Source organism: Camelus bactrianus, chromosome 14 (assembly GCF_048773025.1).
Source record: "Camelus bactrianus isolate YW-2024 breed Bactrian camel chromosome 14, ASM4877302v1, whole genome shotgun sequence".
NCBI lineage: Eukaryota > Metazoa > Chordata > Mammalia > Artiodactyla > Camelidae > Camelus > Camelus bactrianus.
The window spans coordinates 10,637,520-10,655,838 of NC_133552.1; the positions used below are offsets into that span (position 1 = coordinate 10,637,520).

The following is an 18,319-nucleotide window of genomic DNA, read 5'->3' on the forward strand; positions in this document are numbered from 1 at the left end:
TGGATATTAAACAAGTAAATATTAACAAACCGGGAAGTACAAGGAAGTACAGGAAACAAGTGTGGTGTTGCAATGGATAAAAGCAGGGGCCAGGGATGTCCTTGGACCTCCCAGGGAAGACCTCATCGAGGAGGTAACAATTAAACTTGGAACAGAGCAGGATCCTGTAAGGCCTTCCAGGGGATGGACCACCCACCCCCCCACCCTGCCCCCATGTCCCCCACCTATTGTTTTTAGAAAAGCTTTAGCTTCCTAGGCCTTCCCCAAGTTGCAAAGAAGGAAAATTTAATCAGAGAAGTGAGAAAAGGCAGAAACACAGGACAGCAGTCAAGCAAGACAAAATCATAACAGTTTAGCCATAAAACAAAGTCAAGGACTTTTAGTCCCTCCTCAACGGCTATGGATAAAATCTGAGCCATGTCCTTGCATTGTTTTGCAGACACTAAAACCCCCATCAGGTGGAAGAAGTTAACTGCATGCTGACCACTAGCATGGAGACCCCAGACCGGCTGAAACCAGAAGGTTGATGACTGAGATTCCCAAAATACCACCCTGCTACCTCACCATCCACCAATCAGAGAATTGTTCATGAGCTGATCATGTTCCCCACAACCCTCTCCCTCACTTTGCCTTTAAAAACCCTTTCCATTAAAGCAATCAGGGAGTTCGGGTCTTTTGAGATTGCGCTGCCGCCATTCTCTTTGCTTGGCCATGCAATAAATACTGTGCTTTCCTTCACCACAACCTGGTGTTCGTAGATTGGCTTTGATGAGCATTGGGTGAGAAGACCCAGGTTTAGTTCGATCATAAACAGAGAAGAAGAGAAAGTGCCAGCTTCTTCAGAAGCTGTGGAATAAGAATTTCAGGCAGAAATTCTGAAAGGGTGGCATAGGGGTGGGAGAATTTGGTGTGTCTGGATCACTGACAGAAAGCCTGTGTGGCCAAGGAGGTGAGCCGTGAAGGTGGGGCTGGAGGCAGCTTGTGCTGGACTTTGAAGGCAATGTATGGAAAGCGAATTTTATTTTAAGTGCAAAGGGGGAGCCTCTGAGGGTTTTTAAAAACCAGAGAAGTTAAATGGTCTGATGTATCTTCAAATGGTCACACTGGCTGCTTATGTGGAGAATGAATTGGATGGGAGAGGAAGCAGGGAGCCCAGCGGGAAGACACCACCATGCAGATGAGAGACCATAGCAGATCTAAGGGGGGCGGTAGCTGTTGGGGAAGGTGGAAATCAGCAAAGTGTTCTGTGTTTTTCAGATGGGTCTGCTAGAGAGCATCTTACAGAATGAGAAGAATTAACTAGTTTAAAAAGAGAGAGATTCACGTTGCAAAAGACAGAGAAAGTGGGTCCACGGAAGGGGAGAGGGGAGCATGGGGCAGATTCGGGTAGGTTTGCCCATCAGGTCACTGGACGCAAGGGAGCATTCCCTCGGAAAGGTCAACGTCTGGATGAAGCCCCAGTAAGACTGGGAGGAGGGATGAGAGACCTGGAGTGAGAAAAAGGTGGGAAGTGGGGAGAGAATGGGAAGAGAGGGTGTGTTCTGAAATGTGGATAGAACACCACAGACAAGCTCCTACAGGGGCCGGTCTGCCAGGTGGCAGACAAGAAAGCCACTGCAGGGTCCCACTTCGAGGGCTTCAGAAAAAATAGATCTATTCTTAGAAAAGAAGCATTGCTCATTGCTCAGACTGAAACCTGGGCCCTTTAGCACTGAGCTCTTTTGCCCTTCATGATACAAGAGGGTGACCGGAGCTGGATAAAGAAGCCGGACAGCCAAGCAGGTTCTTGGGCACTTATCTGTAGGTCTTGCAAAAATATCACGACACACTCTCAAAATATAAGTTGGTCACATTCCTGCTAATGTAGGCAATGCCTTCGAGTGGGAAAAAAAATAATGCTTCTAAATTTGTGTGTGTGTTTGTGATGATCATGCCACTCAGCACTTGGAAATCAGGAAGTCAAAGGGCAATCTGGAGTGCTAATACACAGAATTTGTGTTCCTTAAAGAAAGGAGTGATTAACTTGATTGCTTTCTGAACCCTTTAATATAATAGTTTAGAGGAAGAAACTGGAGATAAGTACTTTCAGTACTCAAAGGATCCACAAGAAACTGACAACATTAGATGCTTCTGGAAAGAACACGGTGGCTGGAGAGAAGAAGGGTGGAAGACACGTTACTTCTGTACTTTCTGACTTTTGTATCAACTGAAAAACACCTCCAGTATCTGAAATATCCCAATAGAAAACTGAGAAAAGAACTGCAAGAAACTGGGAAATATTTTGCCCATTGTTTTTCCAAGCATTGATTCAGCTTTATACCTGAATTTCTCTCTGTATGAACCTTTTATTAATGTAGGTTGTTTTCCCCCCACATTTCCTCCACATATTTTGAAGCAGTACCATGTGATTACTCTCTCTGTGTTACCTACAGATCTTGATTCAGCTCTTGTTAAAACTACAAGAAGACTGGAGTTCCAGCATCTGTTCGGAAGGTGGTCTGCTATTTACCGTAAAATGTGGTACCATGCTTTTTTTTACTCCCAGGTTAACTCTTGCACTCCCAGATGGACAACAGGAAGGGAACATCTTACAAAGAGACAAACTTCATCAGGATCTCTTAACTTGTCTTAAAACTTGAATTACAGCACCAGAACCCAGCAGAGAAACAAGGTAACAGGAAGGAAATAGGTCTTTAACTCACAGTAGGACCCAAATCGAGCTGCAACAAAATAGACTATGTGTTACTTACAGCCTATTCTTAATTTAGACCCAGTTCTTTATTTGTATTAGAATGCTTTGATTCAAATTTCATGTATGCAAAATTGTATATCATCAATTACCAACAGTGCAATTCTTTCTTTCCTCCCTCTTATATATTTGTGACTTTTAATGTGTTTATACAACATCCCACATTCTTAAGGAAAATAGAATCAAGGTCAACTATTTCAGCATGAGTGATTTATCAATTACAAATTGAAGGTCCTCAGAAATTTATTTTTACTGGATTGTTTATAAACTGGTGAATAACTGTTGCCCTTTAAAAGAAAAAACAAACTTTCTGTATCTTAGCAACCTCAAAGAGAATAAACCAGATCTTACAGGACTGAAAGCATCTTAAAGGTGCCCTTACTCTCAGCAATTCTGACCTATGAAAATCTGGGTTTACCAAAAATATAAATTTGGGAGAGATTATTTATCTTACAAAATGAATCATAATGAATGTAAAAGTATGATTCAAATGACAAAAATCTGATTTACGTACAGCTTTTTCAGGAATAAATACCCTTTCATTCAGGAAACATTTACCAAGTTCTCTATGTTGAGGCTTCTAGAATGAAATGTTAAACTTCACAAATTTTACTTTTAAAGTATATCTAATAGTCAGAAACAATCTAGATTCCTTAGTAGAATTAAGAGATCTCACCTTACATTGCTACTTCTAAAATAGAACTCCAAAAATGCATTCTGGCCATCTTATCTAAACATTTCCGTTGGGCACAAAAGAACAGCATTGTTAGCAAACTGCAGAACAAATCAAATTAGTTTGGGGGATGCTTTATCTTTTAAACACTTTGCCCATCAAAACACCAAATATCCTTAAAACTTTAAGAATTTTACAACTGTGCCAGCATTTTTGTAAGCAATAAACCACTTTTTAAAAATGTTCCCGGTGTGTCCTTCAGAAAACTGTATTATTCTAAATATCAGATGACATCCATGTAGAATAACTTAGCTCAAATTCAGAAAAGGGATATTTCCCTTTTTTAAATAGATGTTTTGAAATTGGTTTTACAGGAAAGGAGGTATATTTCTACCTTTTCACTGTTAGAAAGTCACCCCAGGACACCTTGGACTGGGTGTCATTTTTAAATCTGATGAGTGTTTAGGAACTAAACACATTCAGCTTCCTCACCTCCTGCCCTCAATAAATGTGTGTGTTTCTCAGTAAACACAGTTCAGCCCAAATCTGGGGAATGTGATTGGGTGGCAGAGTAGGAACAATGTATCACAGCCAGGCCACAGAGAGGACAGAAACCTGTTTTTTCAAAACTTTCCCTATTTTTCATTCAGAACCTCTCATACGTCAACACACAAATAATGTACAGGGGGCTTACTCAAAAAAAAAAAAAAAAAAGGTTTTTAAAAATTTATTTCCATAACTCCAGCCTGTAATTGTGCAAAACACAAGTGACCTTCCACTCTTCCTCCTTCCTACTTTGTTCCCCTGAAAACGCAAATCTGTAGAAGAATGAATGTCCATTTGCCTGGTACCACCAAAGACATCTCACTATTGTCCCCTGTGTTTAGGTGCACTACTAGGAGTGAGGATGATTTGTAAAAATCCCTCTCAAATGTCCATCCTAAAATAATCCTCAACATCTTCTTTCTTTTTTATTGAAGTATATTTGACTTCCAACATCATATTAGTTTCAGGTGTATACCATACTGATTCGATATTTCCACAGATTACACATCATACAAAGTTACTATGACTGACTCTATTCCCTGTGCTGTATATTACAGCCCTGGGCCATACATTACATCCCTGTGACTTGTTTATTTTATGACTGGTAGCTTGCACATTTTCATTCATTCTTTGATTCAGTCAACAAATATTTACTGAGTCTCTACAATGCACTGGGTGCTACATTGTGTGCTAAAATTACACAATAGCTTCCCAGATTCAAAGTCCTAATTACCCAAGGAATTAAAAGAATCTCAGTCAGGACACAATGCCATTAAACTATGTCAAAATATTTAGAGTCTTAAAAATGCAACAAGAGATAAATGGGGGGCTATTTTTGGCTTTACCAAGTGGTTGATGGGGGAATTTTGCTTTGTTTTATTCCATTTTAAATATAGGTGGCAACAGAGTGATTTCACCGCAGAGAGTGTAAAACTCTGGTCTGGCCCAAAAGCAATCTATTTTCTTCGTTGTACCAGGCCCAGCAAGACCCACAATCTGTAACTGGCACCTCCAGGACAGTTTTCCTGTCCCCTAGACCTGTGGATGGACCATGAGACATGAACTTGAGCTGCTCCAACTTGCTACACTTTTCTCCGCGTGCTCTCTCTGAACACATAGATACCGTGTAACTGAGGAAATGACACTGCCTTGACTCCCAATCTTTCTGCGCTGAAAATTCACCTCCTCCTTCCACTACATTTGGTATCTGTTAAGTGCTACTTTCCCATTGTGCAAGCAAGTGCTCTTTTAGATCTAAGATTTGGATTTTCACTGTTGAGAAAGAATTCCAGAAACTAAAAACAAAACAAAACAAAATGAAAAACTGAATCTGGGCTGGAGTAAAAGTGAGCTCATCTGTTGTAATGAGTTCTGTATGTTCTCAAGCCAGAAGAACACACGCCCAGGAGCATGACAGGCTGCAGGACCACACTGGAAACATTTTTGTCAAAGATGATGATAATATCATTGCAGTATATACAACATGGCATTACCAGGTGACTAGGCTTGATTGTATCACTGGCTTGAAAGATTAAACTCTGGAGGGAAGTTACCTCCTGTTGGAGTCACCCAGGTCAGACAGACATAAGGAAAATGCCTTACAGGGTTATGGCTGATTGCGCATTAACCAAGAGGATAGCCAGGAATAATGAAGTCAATCATGGCGCAGAGCAAAAATTCTTCCTTTGTAGATCTAGTCACGGAATCTAGACTAACAAGTAGATTTCTTACATGCTAAGGAGTCATAAACACGGCAAGAGCCAAGAGGAGGTGCCCCTTCACAAAGAGGCACTCCCTTAGCAAGTATAAAGAAAACAGCACGAAAGACATCCTCCAACTTAAAAATGATGACCAGAGCCACAAGCTAGCTTAGTTCTCTCTGTGAAGCCTCAGATGGCGGGCTGGGTCTACAAAAAAGTGCATTTTGACAAAATCAACCAAAACGTTCCATCAAACAGCCTGCTCATGCTTAACTGATCCTTTGAGCTTTAAAAACTAACATCACCACCGTCCATAAAAATTTCAGTCTTTTTAGAGTGAAATGTGTTCCATGCATCAGGGACAACATAGCTGTTTTCTCAGTCGGTTTAATTGTTACGTGGCAGATAATATTTCAGTGATGCTTAAAGTTAAAATAATCCAGCATGAAGCCACAACTGAGGTAGATCACGACTTGCATACTTGAGCAGCAAAACAAACAGCAACTACAGCAAGATGTACTTTTAAGCAAAGAGAATGTGAAGACACTGCCAAGCAAGAACTCAAGCAGAATACAGAAAAACTCAGTGTTCCCCAGTCTTCCAGAAATCCTGGCACTTTATTTGGCTAGAAATTTTTAGTCGTAAGATTAGAACGTGAGCAAAAATCATTAACCTGTCCTCACTTGGTTTGTTAAGTTAATAGACTTCTTTTTGAAAACCTAACTCTGTCTGAAGTACCAAGTGTTGATAAGAATGTAATTAACAAAAGTTGATTTGAATAGATGGATCAGCATTTGGGAAGCAATCTGCTATCAGCTCTCGAAGCTGAAATTTGCGTATCATTAGACTGAGCAATTCCACAACCTGGTGTGGGTCCTAGTTTTCAATCCTCAAGTACAAATGATTAAGACAATCAATTTATTAGGTTCTAACAGCATTTAAAAAAAAAAGACTGGATTTTTATCAGTCATTGCTCAGAGGAGGGAAAAGTAGGGTATCCTGAAGTTTTTGAGGTGATAGATTCATAGATACAGAAAGAGAGAGCGATTGTGTCTCTCTCCTTTTGGGTTATAGAACCCCATCAACTAGAGAACGAATAGATAAAAGATGGAATAATCTCACAGTGAAACATTAGAGAGTAATAAAAATACATTCACTGTCCTGACAAACAAGGGTTATTCTTAGAGATAAAAAGTTAAATGACAAAGTAGAGCCTAGAAGACTACACAGAATATAAAATCATTTTGTGTTCATGAAAGAAAAAAAAAAACCCTAGAAAAACATGGGAACATTTCTTAAAAAGAAGGCTTAAATAACCACTGTTCATTCACACAGAAATGCTAATCATTGTTAATTTTTATGAATTTTGAAGTCTTTCCTCTAAATAAACATTTAAAAATAGGATTAGTTCACAGATGTCTTATATTCTGACCTTTTCAATGAATGAAATACTGTAAGCATTTTCATGTTATTAAATATTGTTTCCAATGTTTGTGGTAGTCAGAATGATATTCAACTTTCAATTTTAATTCTAAGTAGCATTTTTATTTCACTTATAATACTTTCTTGTGCCATAACTTGAAAAAAATAGATTTTGATCACTTCCTGTACAGATTTTACAAGTTGGTTTTCAACAGTTTCAGAGTAACTGCTAAAACAAAATGTTGCTATGGACATTTGTGAATATTGGTTGGAGTTCCTGTTTTCAGGTCTGTTGGGTATACACCTAGGAGTGGAACTGCTGAGTCCTATGATAATTTTATGTTTTCCACAGCAACTGAAAAACTACATTCCCAGCAGAAATGTATGCATTCCAATTTCTCCACATCCTCACCAACACTTGTTATTCTCCAGGTCTCTGTCCATTACAATCCCCCTAGTAGATGTGAAGTGTTATCTCGCTGTGCTTTGATTTGCATTTCCCTAATGACTAATGGTGGTGAGCTTTTCATATGCTTGTTGGCCACTTGCAAGTCTTCTCTGGAGAAATGTCTGTTCAAGTCTTTTGCCCGTTTTAAAATTGCATTGATAGTCTTTTTGTGTTGCACTGTAATATATAAAGAGTTCTTTGTATATTCTGGATAGACACTGAGATATATGATTTGCAAATATTTCCCCTTCTGTATGTTGTCTTTTTACCTTCATGATAATGCCCTTTGATGTACAGAAGTTTTTAATTTTGATGAAGTCCAAATTATTTAGTTTTTCTTCTATTACTTGTGCTTTTGGTGTCCTGTCTGGGAATTCACTGCCAAATTCAAAGTCATGAATATTTTACCCCTGTGCCTTTTTCTAAGAGTTTTATGGTTTTAGCTCTTTTAGTTAGGTCTTGGATCATTTTCAGGCAATTATTGTGTACAGTGTGAAACAGGAGTCCAACTCCACTCTTTTGCATGTGGATACCCAGTTGTCCCAGCACCATTTGTTGAAGAGATTATTCTTTCTCCAGAGTGGTCTTCACACCTTTGTCAAAAATCAATCAGCCATAGGTCCACAGATGGTTGGTTTTGTTTCCGAACTTTCAATTCTATGACATTGATCTCTCTAACTACCACACTATTTTGATTTCTGCAGCTTTGTAGTTTGCAACTGGGAAGCATGAGCCTTATTCTCTCCTTTTTCAAGACTGTGTTGTATTTTATTTATTTTTACTATTTATTGTCTCTTCTCTCCCACTACAACAGGGGCTCTACTTGGACGTGGGTTTTTGTCCGTTTTGTTCACTGCTGTAGCCCAGCTCCTAGAATCGGGTTTATCACATAATAGATGCTTAGTATTCACTAAATGAATGAATGGGATCCTGAGGAGACAGAATCATCCACAGCTCAGAGAAAACTGTGGCGGTGAGAGGAGGAAAGGAGAGAGGAGGGAGGAAGACAAGACCACAGTTGATCAAATCCTGTGAGAGGAGAGCTGCAATAGTAGGAAGGTGGGGTCACTGAGGCTTGGGCTCCAGTGACAAGGGACCCTTTCAAAACTTTATTGTCAGGAGGCAGGAGCAGCAGCAGACATTCTGCTGTGTGAGTCAGTCTTCAGTAATTCAAACGTACTAAGGCTAAAAGTCACTTCGTTGCTATCACATTGAACATTTTATATTTTTCAAAAACACGACATCAGGTAAGATGATGCAGAATAACAATGAACCATTTTCTCTGAACTGAGAGGGAAAAGAGGTCTGCATCCTACCGTCAGTCTCCAGAGCTTTCAGTATATGTAAATAACTATTCCTGATACATTAGTGTAATTTTATAATCCTATTGGGAAACATACCCTGCAATGCAAAAGTCCCATACTGACCTTTTAAACAAATTCTGAACAAAATCTTAAATAAACACATTTATCACATTTAGTCAAATTACAGAAGTGGGCAGTGACATCAGCAAGTCTGAACACTATTGTTACTAATGGGACAGAAGCCAGAGGAAAAAAAGCAGAGCTAGGATACACGCAGTGCAGTTTAAGAGAAATGCATTAGGGATTTTCTTTGATGCTCATTACTTTCTTTTTCTCTATAAAGAAATTTAAATGTAGATAATTAAGGCAGCATGAAGAACTCCACTCTATTTTGTACACTGCCACTGAATAATTGCATTTTGTCCTGCATAATACCAGATACTGCTGCTATGAGATTAAGGAATATACTGCCACTTCACAAATCAAGCCACATGGCCCCATCTGTTTCTAGGTTCCATTACAGCACACCTACTGGTTAATAAAGAAACTGTTCACCAGAGGATTCAAAAATGCCTCTTATTTGACTTTCTCAAAATCAACAAGGTGGTGCTGATATAATTTGGCATAAAGTCTGATTTGTTATGGGAATTAGACACATACCTCCTCATGTGATCATGATTTAAGACAATATGTGAAGAACAGAAACCATCACTAAAATGGCTCAGCTCTGGGATTTGCCAGGTGCTAAATGCTCTACTCAAAGCCTCAGGGAAAATGCACAATTGCTCCAGGCCATCACCCCAGGTTTAATTATGATCTGGGAGTTTTATTCCCTGGGCAGAGGGGACAGTCTGGAGAGAGCTTTGCCTCAACTTGGTCTTTAACTAAGCGACTCAAAGACCATATGCAATTCACCGCCTCATCTGCAAAACCGTCTCCAGGAGGCAAAACTGTTACGCATCCCTCAAACCCAGCCCAGTACCAGTGCCTCTGTGATGTCCCCAGACAGAACTGTCCTCTCAGTCTGTAGCTTGTACGCAGCACTGTTTTCATTTTGGATCGTAATTTATTTGTTCATATGTCTCTCTTCTATTAAACATCAAAGTCTTTAAGGACAGAGACCGTCTTACTTATCTCTGTCACGCCCATCCCTCGAATAAAATCAGCATTTAAGAAATACTTATTACTATCAACCCCTCGCATAAAATCAGCATTTAATAAACGTTTATTATTATTTATGCTAAATGACTATGTCTCCTAGTGCTGGTGCCTGGGAAATAGAAACTGCTTCATAAAATTAATTACCAGAAACTTGTTTTACTCAAAATTTCACTTGTTATCCTCTTTTTATCATCATTCTGCTGTTAGAACTCAGTTCAGGCTCTTATTACCCCAGACTAGGAAGATGAGGCATTTTCGCCCCCGCTCTCCACCACAATGGGTCATGTGACAAATCTGGAGGCGTTTTTGCCACAACTGGGCTGGAGGGACAAGGTGCCCCTGGCATCTAGTGGGTAGAGGCCAGGGATGTTGCTAAACATCCTACAACAGAGAGAGGACGGCACCCCTCAATGAAGAATCATCCGACCCCAAAGGCCAGTGGAGCTAGGGCTCAGAAAAGCTGAACTAGACTTTGTTTTTCCCTTTTAAGGGGAAGGTAATTAATTAATTATTTTAATGGAGGAACTGGGGATTGAACCCAGAACCTCGTGCCTGCTGAGCACGCACTCTACCACTGAGCTCTACCCTCCCCACAAGACCTTCATGTCTTCAAATTGACCCCCGGTCATTCTACTCTATTTGTTCTCTTCCTCTCCTCTAGTCTATTCTTCCTAACAATCTTATTTTCCTAACTGAAGTATAGTTGACATACATCTTTACATTAGTTTCAGGTGTGCAAGATAATGATTTGACATTTGCATATATTGCAAAATAATCACCACAGTAAGTCTAGTTACCATCTGTCACCACACATAGTTATACACATTTTTTCCATGTGATGAGAACTTTTAAGATTTACTCTCTTAGCAACTTTCTAATATGCAATACAAGACAGTATTATCATATGCCACCATGCTGTATAGCACATCCTTATAACTTATTTTATAACTGACAGCTTATACGTTTTGACCCTCTTCACCTATTGTGCCCCTACCCCCCCACCTCTGCAGTGATCACCAATCTTTTCTCTGTATCTATGACCTTGGTTTTTTGTTTTTCATTTCTGCTTTTTTTTTTTTTTTTAGATTCCACATATAAGTGAGACTAAAAATATTTATTGTCCTTATCCTGTTCAAAGGTCTTACACTTTTTTTTTTAGTATCTTTGTTTTTAGTTAAGAGTTGCTGCTGGATTTTTAGTAGCACTATCAATGGATCAATATGTCAAAAGCAGAACTAGAAGAAAGTTTTAAAAATTCCTATTTCTAATCTAGTTGATTTACAATGTTCTTAAACAAAATCTCTGAAATGAGGAGGATCTGAGGAGGAAAAAACAGACTGCAGGGGATGGCAGCTAATTTTTCTTCAGCGATCCAAATGTCTAGAGCTACAAGGCTAAATGGACCTTCTAATCTCATTTGCAGAAAAAATGCTGTGTCACTGAATGTTGTATCACACACTGGACTGTTACCTCTCATGCTGGCTAGATATCCTCTAATCTAACCGTGATTTGTTTAAAATTAATGTGACCTAAGATTAGTGGGTCTTAGAAACAATTTAAAAAAGAATTTGACTCCTTTTATTTATATGACTATTATGTTATGAAATTCCACAGAATTCTTAAATGTGAAAAGTCATATACACAAATAGGTGGAAAATACTTATAGTAGTTTTTTTGACACTTTCCATAAAAACCACATTCCAAAGAAATCACACAACCGATAAGGGATTCACATCCAGAATATATAAATAATTCAACAACAAAAAACCAAACAACTCAATTTAAATTGGGCAAAGCACTTGAGATCTCTCTCCAAAGAAGATATACAGATGGCCAATAAGCCCATGATAAGGTGCTCAACATCATTAATCATTAGGGAAATGCAAATCAAAACCATAATAAGATACCACTTCATGCCTTTTAGGATGGCTGTTATCAACAAAACAGAAACCAACAAGTGCTGGCAAGGACGTGGAAAAATCAGAGCCTTTGTGCACTGTTGGTAGGAATGTAAAATGGCTCAGCAGTTTGACAGGTCCTTAAAAATTAACTGCCAAATTACCATATGACCCAGTAATTGCACTCCTAGGTATGAACACAAAGGAACTGAGAAGAGGTGCTCAGACACTTGTAGACCAATGCTCACAGCATCATGATTCACTGTAGCCAAAAGTCAGAAACAACCTGAGTGTCCATCAGCAGATGATTGGATAAACAAAGTGTGGTCTATCCATATAATGGAATATTATTCAGTCTTAAAAAGGAAGGGAATTCTGACACCTGCTACAACCTGGATGAAACTTGAAGACATTAGGCTACTGAAATGAGCTAGAGACAAAAAGCAAACTTTGTATACTCTACTTTCATGGGGTAAACAAAGTAGGCAAACTCAGACACAGAAAGCAGAATAGAGATTACCAGGACTGGGAGGAAGGGGAGTGGGGAATTTCTGTTTAATGGGTGCAGAGTTACAGTTTGGGAAGATGAAAAAGTCCTGGAGATGGAGAGGTATGGCAGCACAGCAATGTGAATGCACTTAATTGTGCATTTGATTTGCAACTCGCTGAACTGTATACTTAGAAATGGTTAAAATGGTAAACTTTATGTGTATTTTATCACAAGAAAAGTCTTCTTCCGAATGTTTTAATAATTTGCTCCCTCACCACCTTTAAGGGATTTTACAAATTTAAAGCCTCCCTCCGCCAAAATTAGAAGGTTTTCTTAAAACTCTAAATTTGCATTGGGAAATGTGCCACTGGTACACAGAAGCCTTGAAAGAAACTGGAATCCCTGACAGATGAAACGCTGGGCAGTCTGCACACACACCCAGGCCCCGTCAGGTAGGTTAGTCTCCCGGAAGCAGCCCACACTCACTGCAGGCCGTCACGGCTCTGTGACATCCCAGCTTCCTGCCTGCCTCTCAGATCCTTTCTTCCACTTAATGCCGATTCATAGAAACATATCAATTTTCTCTGATGGTGGTAGTTTGGGGCGGAAGAGGGAAGTACGGTTTTAAAAATAATGTTTGCTTCTAACACTCAGAAAAAGGGGAAAATATGTAGTATTTTGAATATTCAGAGCAAGATTAAACATTTTAAGAGTAAGCAACTCATAACACTTAGAGACTATCAACACCACCTCAGGAAGATAATGGCGTAAGTTTCTAGCATTCCAACCTCTACCCTTCCCACTGACAGCCTATGCTTGGAAACACTGTGCGCCACCCCTCAAGTGTGATATTTTATTATTCAACTTTGGAAAGGTCCTTAATTTAGTGACTCCATGAGCAAGAGGCTACATGATGTAATGAATTAAAAACAGGAACTGAAGGATGAAGACCTGAGTCAAGCTCCATCCCTAACTAACTGGGACCTTTAAGTAACTAACCACTTCCATCCTGTTCCCTCCTCTGTAAAACCAAAACAATAATTGTTACCTTTCATACTGAGAGGATGTGTACAAAAGCAATTTGAAAACTGCAAACTATGTAAGGATACTCTTTTTTATTATCAACAAGTAGTTATATCTCTCCTTATTCTTTCTGCATTCCTCATTGTAGAAATAAAAGGTGTCCCAAAAAAGAAGGAAAAAAGAGAAAGAAAAAAAAATCTCAGATACAAATCAGAGGCGAAGAAGGGGAAAAAAGGTGAGGTGAAGATAAACGTTCACATCAAAAATACAGTATCTCAACCATCTCAACATATCAGCATTTCATTAGGAATTAAAATTACGCCATCATTTTCTTTCCAATCAGCTGCCATTAATCAGCCAGCAGAGCTGGTGGATAGAAATTCTGAGCCCATACAGTGAATTATCTTCTTGAGTTTTCTTGCAGACTGTTGAGTAACTTCATGGGAGATGTTCTGAATTTTGTATAATTTAGATTACAATATTCTATAACTTCAAAAAAAAAGAAATTCTGAACCCACAATATATACTTTCTATATAATTCCAGGACCAGACAGAAAGAGGGAGAAGGAGAGAAGACAGACGGACCCTGACAGAGATGAAGTGAAAACTGAACTCAGTTCGACTGTCCAGCAACTGCGTCTGTACAAAACATAACAGAGAACAAGCAACAAGCAAAAAAGAGTTCTGTCTGCCAAAATAGATGTGTTACCAGTTCGGTGTACAAAAACGATCGCGCAGGGCCTTATTTGCAACTATTTTCAACTCAGTTTAAACAGCAAGCATGTTTTTCTGGTTCCCAAGCTTGGAGTGAATCAGCAGTGTCACTGGGACTGCAGAGCTGACCCTGTTCTGCTCCCGAGTCACACCTGGCTGAGTCTGCAGCTGAACGGACAGTGACGACTTCCAGGGGCTGGGATTAAAAGTGCTTTGTGTATGCTTTAAAATATTGTCATCCAAGTCGTTACTCTGAGTATGCATTTATATATCTTATATGAAAAACAACAGTAAATACTGTTGCGGGGCAAGGGCTGATTCGATGCTTCTAGTGTCTAATTTCAAACCAGACTCTTCACACGCTGGCCTCCCCACTACATGCCCAACCTCATCAATTCTCCCTTGGCCCGGACTCCCTCCCCTCTGCCCAGGAGGCCTGTGTGCGGCGACATCCTGCTCTTCCTTCAGGATGGAGCTGGAAGCCCACTTCCCCGTGGCCCCCAGGCTGCATTGTGAACCAGCTCCACACACCTCCTCTGGGCTCTCCAAGCACCCAGCACCCAGCACCGACCTCCACAAAAGCACCATCACACCTGACTCCTTATGTCTTCTTGTTTTCCCCAGAGATGCCAAGCTCCTTCTAAAAGCCACAGGCCACGCCACGTACAGCCTACCACCAGGTCTGGTGCACAATAAATGATGCCTGAATGAAGGTAAAATCCAGTTTCATCGATACCATTCTATTATTAAACCCTATGCAATAGTTAACTGCTGACCTAAAGCCCATTGCTTTGCTGATGTGATACAATAAATTCTTCTGAAAGGCAGAATTACATAATGCATCTCCTCCCTGTGGGTTTCATAGTCCATCTACTTGAGGTGATGTTATGGAGAACACCGAGCTGTACTTGAAGAGCTCCAAAGTGTTAAATGGCTATGAATAACAATTCAAATGTCCTTAAAAATGATGTGTGGGCAACTTAAAAAGTTTTATTGATTGTGTATTGTGGGAGGTTGAGTTTCCTGGCCAAAGGCTGCCTGAAGGGTGAGATTATAAACTGATGGAGAAGAACCACTAATGAGCTGTGTTACGGAAGGCCGTTCGAGGAAGCTCACATTTTTAGCTGCCAAAGGTGTTCATGGTGTGTCAACCACCGTCTCACCAGCTTCGCTAGGTGGTAACATGGGCTTTCAGACACACCATGCCACTTCAACTGGTCTTCGCTGGCCTTCAAACACCCCTTTGATTACATGATTCTCCTGTTCAAACGCTTTAGTATTTCTCTTTTGACCACAGGTTAACACTGAATAGTTCTCTTGTGCCTACAGATTAAAATCCAAATGCCTCCCCCGCATTTCAAGAGAAAACATAGCCCCTGCCCTCTATGATGAATAGTCTACAGGGGGAGACAGAAATCTAAACACATTATTGGTGACAGGTACATTATAGTAACTGTTAGTAAAAGGCGCGGGGGAGGTTTTCTGTAGAAGGGGCTGTGCAGACTCCCTCCTCAACCAGCAGAGGGGGAGGGGGAGGTCGGAGAAGCAATGGCTCGCTCTCCTGGAGGACACAGGGGTGTGATTCCAGGCCTAGGGACAGCGTCAGCATCCTTCAGTTGTCACAAGGACTTACTGCCAGAATCCCTATTTCCACACTGCCTTCTATTTTACCTCTAGTTAGAGTCCCAAATCCCAAATGGTACCATTCTGATTACCCTTGTCAAGACTGACTCAAAATTCACACACAGTAAAAATGGAATTCTAACCAGGAAAAATTGGAGAAATCCTAATAGATCACAATTTTTTTGCATTAAAAAAAAATCTTACTCTGGGGTGAACATTTTGATATTTGCTTTCCTGATCTGTCCCTCTCTAATTAAGCTAAGAAAGCCTGGAGACTAGGATTTTATTTTTTTATGTTACTTTATGTGGTTACCTTTCTAGGTGGTCCCAAAGGCCTGGTTCAGGGCCTATCACAGGCGGTTTAGGTACAGCAGGCACAGAGTAAATGACGTTGAGTGAATAACCAAATATATAAACTTTCTAAAGCAACTATGACATCCACAAAAATCACATTTTAAAACCCCAAGACATAATTCAATACAGTATTAAAAAATTTTCTTTTAAACTCATATTTGCAATAAACTGTATCAATGACCATAGAAAGGAGGTGCCACTTCTTGGAAGCAAGAACCAGGCACCAACCTGCCATTGTTTGCACAGCAACACCTAATGACTGCTCCACATAAACACATAATAACCAATAAATCCTAAGCGAAGCATTTATGTGCACAAAGGTTTGTCTTTGACAAACATCTCATCCAACTTCCGCTCCTAAAAATGAAATTCTACTACCACCAGAAAACAGGGCACGAATAATAAAATGCATCAACAAGTGAAGGAAAACCACTCGGGACCTGAAATTTTCTTAGCTTAACACAGTTTTCTCACATGCATTGGCTTCTAAGAATCTCTCATCATTGGTAATCATCTTTCATGTCATTAACCCCTGGCGGCCCCACTTTCTGAACAAGTGGTGTTCATTTCTGTCTAGTCATTTGGAAATTGGAATTCATTTTCTTATAGAAACGATGTTCTCAATGCTGATAAATTCCGTGGCCAGCCCGCTAAGACCCTCTCAACCTCTAGTACAGGTGGCTTTTAATACCAAATTAGCCCAAATAGGTGATTGCCACCTTTGGCATCTGCCAACCTACTTTCTGCAGCAGCCCTTGCCCACGCTTAGGTGTCCCCAATCCTCAACTGTTCTCATGCACAAACCTTTCAATTACCTACTCTTTCTCCTTCCTCCTCCAAACTCCAGTTTTTTCACATGAGATTCTTAGCAAAGATAAAAGCATGATCCCAGTGTTTGTAAATCAGAGACAGCTTTTCACTGTTGCAGTGCTAAACCCATCTCATGACTGAAGAATACACATCTCCTATTTATGGTCCCTCAAAGTTAAATCTGAAAAAGGGGGCAAGGAAGTGATCCCACATGAAGTATTAAATTTCCCCAAGGGAAAAATTCATATATAAAAATAACCCACCAGTGATATCAGCTAATCAGGATAGAGAGAGAAAGAGAGATTTTTTGATATTTAGTATTTCCATCCAAAAAAGAAATTCAGTGTCTTTTTGGGAAAATCAGAACTTTGTAGGGCTAACTTTACATTGATTTCATAGGTTAAATTTCTGTCTTTGAATTAAATATGGGTTAGGGAATGAGGGGGAGAGCCAGGATCTCTTCAGTGTTCAGGACTTCTGAAGTGATATGGCTCCATATGCATACATTTATAATTTTTAATATTTACGTGTTTTCATTTTAAGTTTTGCATTTAAATTTTATGTCAGTCTCTTTGATTCTCAGAAAACGGTTTTTTAGTTGATTAGACTTCCCAATTAAAACTGTATAATTATCTATATTGTACAGGCATGACATTTATACACAGATTGTATTTTTACATTATATTAACTCTATTAATTCTGAATTACTTAACAGAATATGATGCCTGTTAAGATGTGATTTAGTTCTGTTAGGTAATACAATGAGCAAGGCACGACAGTGAGGTTCAGCTCTCTGACAAGGCTGATAACAAGCCCCCCTATACATCCAACCTGACCACAACAGAAGCTCATCTCAGCACCAATCTGGTTTTTCTTTTGTGAGCGTAGTTTGAAACATACACATTAAAACCAGTATCAATTCTTCTGTGGCTACTGGTTGGGGGGGAAGGGGGTCAGCATATCGCATTAGCAATTTTCTGTGGAATTGAATTAGAGTTTCATTGTGGTAGCTGTATCACGTTAAAAATCTGCCTTTTTTTTTTTTTTTGCTAAATGGTTTCCATTGTGTATTTAGTGAATCTGATACAGAAAATGGCTAATGCAATAAGAGTATCATAGAAGCTTTCCCGACTGTAATGCTCAGCCGCAATATTCAGGAGAAAGAGGCTTAACTGGGCTGGGCTGGACTGGGCTGGGCTGGACTGGGCAGGGCTGGGCTGGGCTGGGGGCGCCCTCTCCACAGCCTCTTAACAAGCCCTCAGCTCAAGCTCAACACAGGATTCTCCAAAGATGGACTGTTAAGACCTACTGAATGGGGGAAACTCCTCTCTAGGTTTTATTTCAGAAGAGATCAGGGCTTCAGTGAAAGATGTGTCATTTAATTCGTATTTATTGACTGAGCCC

The 18,319-nt window shown here is 39.8% G+C and overlaps 1 protein-coding gene across 2 annotated transcripts in view; it reads right to left on the bottom strand.

Annotated features, from left to right (window-relative positions):
• Positions 1-18,319, bottom strand: part of SMAD9 (SMAD family member 9) — a 52,565-nt gene that overhangs the window by 30,614 nt on the left and 3,632 nt on the right. The window lies entirely within an intron of this gene.